This window comes from Mustelus asterias, unplaced genomic scaffold, assembly GCF_964213995.1.
Source record: "Mustelus asterias unplaced genomic scaffold, sMusAst1.hap1.1 HAP1_SCAFFOLD_3473, whole genome shotgun sequence".
Classification (NCBI taxonomy): Eukaryota; Metazoa; Chordata; class Chondrichthyes; order Carcharhiniformes; family Triakidae; genus Mustelus; species Mustelus asterias.
Window position 1 is genome coordinate 3,633 of NW_027593418.1, and position 6,368 is coordinate 10,000.

Below are 6,368 nucleotides of genomic sequence, written 5' to 3' on the forward strand. Positions count from 1 at the left end.
GGGGACACGGGGGGGTGAGGGGACACGGGGGGTGAGGGGACACGGGGGGGCGAAGGGAAAGAGGGGGGGCGAGGGGACACGGGGGGGTGAGGGGACACGGGGGGGTGAGGGGACACGGGGGGGTGAGGGGACACGGGGGGGCGAGGGGACACGGGGGGGCGAGGGGACACGGGGGGGTGAGGGGACACGGGGGGGCGAGGGGACACGGGGGGCGAGGGGACACGGGAGGGTGAGGGGACACGGGGGGGTGAGGGGACACGGGGGGGCGAGGGGACACGGGGGGGTGAGGGGACACGGGGGGGTGAGGGGACACGGGGGGGCGAGGGGACACCGGGGGGTGAGGGGTCGAGGGTGAGGGGTCGAGGGTGAGGGGTCGAGGGTGAGGGGTCGAGGGTGAGGGGTCGAGGGTGAGGGGTCGAGGGTGAGGGGTCGAGGGTGAGGGGTCGAGGGTGAGGGACACGGGGGGGTGAGGGGACAAGGGGGGGTGAGGGGACAAGGGGGGGTGAGGGGACACGGGGGGGTGAGGGGACACGGGGGGGCGAGGGGACACGGGGGGGTGAGGGGACACGGGGGGGTGAGGGGACACGGGGGGGCGAGGGGACACCGGAGGGTGAGGGGTCGAGGGTGAGGGGTCGAGGGTGAGGGGTCGAGGGTGAGGGGTCGAGGGTGAGGGGTCGAGGGTGAGGGGTCGAGGGTGAGGGGTCGAGGGTGAGGGACACGGGGGGGTGAGGGGACAAGGGGGGGTGAGGGGACAAGGGGAGGTGAGGCGACACGGGGGGCAAGGGGACACGGGGGGGTGAGGCGACACGGGGGGGGTGAGGCGACACGGGGGGCAAGGGGACACGGGGGGGGTGAGGCGACACGGTAGGTGAGGGGACACACGGGGGCGAGGGGACACGGGGGGTGAGGGGACACGGGGGGGGCGAGGGGACACGGGGGGGTGAGGGGACACGGGGGGGTGAGGGGACACGGGGGGGCGAGGGGACACGGGGGGGCGAGGGGACACGGGGGGGTGAGGGGACACGGGGGGGGTGAGGGGACACGGGGGGGGCGAGGGGAAACGGGGGGCGAGGGGACACGGGGGGCGAGGGGAAACACGGGGGTGAGGGGACACACGGGGTGAGGGGACACACGGGGGGGCGAGGGGACACGGGGGGGTGAGGGGACACGGGGGGGCGAGGGGACACGGGGGGGGTGAGGGGACACGGGGGGGTGAGGGGACACGGGGGGGTGAGGGGACACGGGGGGGCGAGGGGACACGGGGGGGTGAGGGGACACGGGGGGGTGAGGGGACACGGGGGGGCGAGGGGACACCGGGGGGTGAGGGGACACGGGGGGGCGAGGGGACACCGGGGGGTGAGGGGACACACGGGGGCGAGGGGATACGGGGGGGGGTGAGGGGACACACGGGGGTGAGGGGACACGGGGGGGGCGAGGGGATACGGGGGGGGCGAGGGGACACACGGGGGCGAGGGGACACGGGGGGGCAAGGGGACACGGGGGGGCAGGGGGACATGGGGGGGGCATGGGGACACGGAGTTGAGGGTGAGGGGTTGAGGGTGAGGGGTTGAGAGGTTGAGGGTGAGGGGTTGCGGAGTTGAGGGTGAGGGGTCAAGGGTGAGGGGTAAAGGATGAGGGGCCGAGGGTGAGGGGTCGAGGGTGAGGGGTCGAGGGTGAGGGGTCGAGGGTGAGGGGTCGAGGGTGAGGGGTCGAGGGTGAGGGGTCGAGGGTGAGGGGTCGAGGGTGAGGGGTCGAGGGTGAGGGGTCGAGGGTGAGGGGTCGAGGGTGAGGGGTCGAGGGTGAGGGGTCGAGGGTGAGGGGTCGAGGGTGAGGGGTCGAGGGTGAGGGGTCGAGGGTGAGGGGTCGAGGGTGAGGGGCCAAGGGGCAGGCGGGGTTCTGACACAGTTGCTGGTGATGGAAAGGTCGAAGGTTAAAGTGCATCAGTTGTCCCGGGTCGCGGCTGGACTGGAGGGAAGATTGTCCGGATTTTGGGAGGTTTATCTCCGGGGAAATCTTCACCACAAACCCACTCCCCGGAATGTGCTGAATAATTAACAATTCCCAGCAAACAAACCAATCATTCATCCATTAACTAATTCATCAACTGATTCTCAAGCTGCCCGATTGTCAATTCGAAACATAGAAACTAGAAGCAGGAGAAGGCCATTCGGCCCTTCGATCCTGCCCCGCCATTCATCTTGATCATGGCTGATCATCAAATTCAATATCCTGATTCCTCCCCCTTCCCCCCATATCCCTCGATCCCTTTAGCCCCAAGAACGATATCTAATTTCTTCCTGAAATCACACAACGTTTTGGCCTCGACTACTTTCTGTGGGAGTGAATTCCACACATTCACCACCCTCTGGGTGAAGAAATTTCTCCTCACCTCAGTCCTAAAAGGTTTACCCCTTATCCTCAAACTCTGACCCCCTAGTTCTGGACTCCCCCCACCATCGGGAACATTCTTTCTGAATCTACCCTGTCTAACCCTGTTAGAATTTTATAAGTTTCTATGAGATCCCCTCTCACTCTTCTAAACTCCAGTGAATATAATCCTAACCCACTCAGTCTCTCCTCATATGACAGACCTGCCATCCCAGGAATCAGCCTGGTAAACCTTCGCTGCGCTCCCTCTACAGCAAGGGCATCCTTCCTCAGATAAGGAGACCAAAACTGCGCACAATACTCCAGGTGTGGCCTCACCAACGCCCTGTACAATTGCAGCAAAACATCCCTATCCCGATACTCAAATCCTCTCGCTATGAAGGCCAACATACCATTCACCTTCTTTACTGCCTGCTGTACCTGCGCGCTTACTCTCAGCGACTGATGCACGAGGACTCCAAGGTCTCACTCAGTATCCGCCTCTCAATTCACACCCATTCAAGTAATAATCTGTCTTCCTATTATTGCTGCCAAAGTGGATAACCTCACATTTATCCACGTTATGCTGCATCTGCCATGCAGATACCCACACACTCAGCCTGCCCACATCACGCTGAAGCATCTCTGCATCCTCCTCACAGCTCACCCTCCCGCCCAACTTTGTATCATCTCCAAATTTGGAGATAATACATTCCCTCTTCCAAATCGTTGATATATAATGTGAAGAGTTGGGGTCCTATCACAGTTCCGTGCGGAACCCCACTAGTCACTGACTGCCAATCAGAAAGAGACCCATTTATGCCAACTCTTTGCTTCCTATCTGCTAACCAGCTTTCTATCCGTCTCAAGACATTACCCACAATCCCATGTGCTTTAGTTTTACATTGCAGTCTGTTATGTGAGACCTTGTCGAAAGCCTTCTGAAAGTCTAAATAAACCACATCCACTGGTTCTCCTCGGTCAACTCTACTAGTTACTTCCTCTAGAATTCCAATAGATTCGTCAAGCATGATTTCCCTTTTGTAAATCCATGCTGACTCTGTCTGATTATATCACTGCCTTCCAAATGCTGAGTTATGAAATCCTTGATAATGGATTCTAGCAGCTTCCCCAGTACCGACGTTAGGCTCACTGATCTATAGTTCCCTGTTTTCTCTCTACCTCCCTTTTTGAACAGTGAGCTGACATCAGCTCCCCTCCAATCTGTAGGAACCAGTCCAGAGTCCAAAGAATTTGGGAAAATAACCACCAACGGATCGACTGTTTCCAGGGCCACTTCCTTAAGTACTTTGGGATGAAGATTATCAGGATTTCATAGAATCCCTACAGTGCAGGAGGAGGCCATTCGGCCCATCGAGTCTGCACCGACCACAATCCCACCCAGGCCTCATCCTCATAACCCCACATATTTACCCTGCTAATCCCCCTGATGCTAAGGGGCAATTTAGCATGGCCAATCCACCCAACCTGCACATCTTTGGACACTAAGGGGGAATTTAACATGGCCAATCCACCTAACCCGCACATCTTTGGACACTAAGGGGGAATTTAACATGGCCAATCCACCTAACCCGCACATCTTTGGACACTAAGGGGCAATTTAGCACGGCCAATCCACCTAACCCGCACATCTTTGGAGTGTGGGAGGAAACCGGAGCACCCGGAGGAAACCCACACAGACACCATAAGACATAGGAGCAGAATGAGGCCACTCGGCCCATCGAGTCTGCTCCGCCATTCAATCATGGCTGATATTTTTCTCATCCCCATTCTCCTGCCTTTTCCCCATAACCCCTGATCCCCTTATTAATCAAGAACCTATCTATCTCTGTCTTAAAGACACTCAATGACCCGGCCTCCACAGCCTTCTGCGGCAAAGAGTTCCACAGATTCACCACTCTCTGGCTGAAGAAATTCCTCCTCATCTCTGTTTTAAAGGATCGTCTCTTTAGCCTGAGGTTGTGCCCTCTGGTTCTAGTTTTTCCTACCAGTGGAAACATCCTCTCCACGTCCACTCTATCCAGGCCTCGCAGTGTCCTGTAAGTTTCAATAAGATCCCTCCTCATCCTTCTAAACTCCAACGGGTACAGACCCAGAGTCCTCAACCGTTCCTCATACGACAAGCTCTTCATTCCAGGGATCATTCTTGTGAACCTCCTCTGGACCCTTTCCAAGGCCGGCACATCCTTCCTTAGATACGGGGCCCAAAACTGCTCACAATTCTCCAAATGGGGTCTGACCAGAGCCTTATACAGCCTCAGAAGGACATCCCTGCTCTTGTATTCTAGCCCTCTCGACATGAATGCGAACATTGCATTTGCCTTCCTAACTGCCGACTGAACCTGCACGTTAACCTAAAGAGAATCTTGAACAAGGACTCCCAAGTCCCTTTGTGTTTCTGATTTCCTAAGCATTTTCCCACTTAGAAAATAGTCTGTGCCTCCATCCCTCCTTCCAAAATGCAGAACCTCACACTTTTCCACATTGTATTCCATCTGCCACTTCTTTGCCCACTCTCCTAACCTGTCCAAGTCCTTCTGCAGCCCCCCTGCTTCCTCAATACTACCTGTCCCTCTTTGTATCATCTGCAAACTTAGCAACAGTGCCTTCAATTCCTTCCTCCAAATCGTTAATGTATATTGTGAAAAGTTGTGGTCCCAGCACTGACCCCTGAGGCACACCACTAGTCACCGGCTGCCATCCTGAGAAAGACCCCTTTATCCCCACTCTCTGCCTTCTGCCAGTCAGCCAATCCTCTATCCATGCCAGGATCTTATCCTTAACACCATGGGCACTTAACTTGTTTAACAGTCTCCTATGCGGCACCTTGTCAGAGGCCTTCTGGAAATCTAAATAAATCACGTTCACTGGTTCTCCTTTATCTAACTTCCTTGTTACCTCCTCAAAGAACTCTAACAGATTTGACACGGGGGTAGAAAGTGTAGACTCCACACAGACAGTGACCCAAGCCGGGAATCGAACCCAGGCCCCTGGCGCTGTGAGGCAGCAGTGCTAACCCACTGTGTCACCGTGCCACCCCGGGTCCCTGGCGCTGTGAGGCAGCAGTGCTAACCCACTGTGTCACCGTGCCGCCCCGGGTCCCTGACACTGTGAGGCAGCAGTGCTAACCCACTGTGTCACCGTGCTGCCCCGGGTCCCTGGCACTGTGAGGCAGCAGTGCTAACCCACTGTGTCACCGTGCCGCCCCGGGTCCCTGACACTGTGAGGGAGCAGTGCTAACCCACTGTGTCACCGTGCTGCCCCGGGTCCCTGGCACTGTGAGGGAGCAGTGCTAACCCACTGTGTCACCGTGCTGCCCCGGGCCCCTGGCGCTGTGAGGCAGCAGTGCTAACCCACTGTGCCACCGTGCTGCCCCGGGTCCCTGGCGCTGTGAGGTAGCAGCGCTAACCACTGTGCCACCGTGCTGCCCCGGGTCCCTGGCACTGTGAGGCAGCAGCGCTAACCCACTGTGCCACCGTGCTGCCCCGGGTCCCTGGGACTGTGAGGGAGCAGTGCTAACCCACTGTGTCACCGTGCTGCCCCGGGTCCCTGGCGCTGTGAGGTAGCAGTGTTAACCACCGTTGGAGATTTATCTACCTTCTATCCTGTCAACTTCCCCAAACTTCCTCACCTGAAGAAGGGGCTTAGAGCTTCGAAAGCTTGTGTGGCTTTTGCAACCAAATAAACCTGTTGGACTTTAACCTGGTGTTGTTAAACTTCTTACTGAATTTCCCCAAAACCATTTCTCTACTAATCCTGATTTCCGTTCTCACATAGTTAACAAACGATTCAGTCAACTAAGTTATTGATCATTGATTGGTAAGTAATAAATTAGTTGTTGCTTGATTAATCAACCAATTAATTCCTGGATCGATAATGAACCGATTAACCCTCGATCCTGAAGTGATGGATTAATTATTCTTCAGTTCATTAACAGATTAGTTCCTAGTAACCAAACGCAGTTAAGAATCAGTCATTAG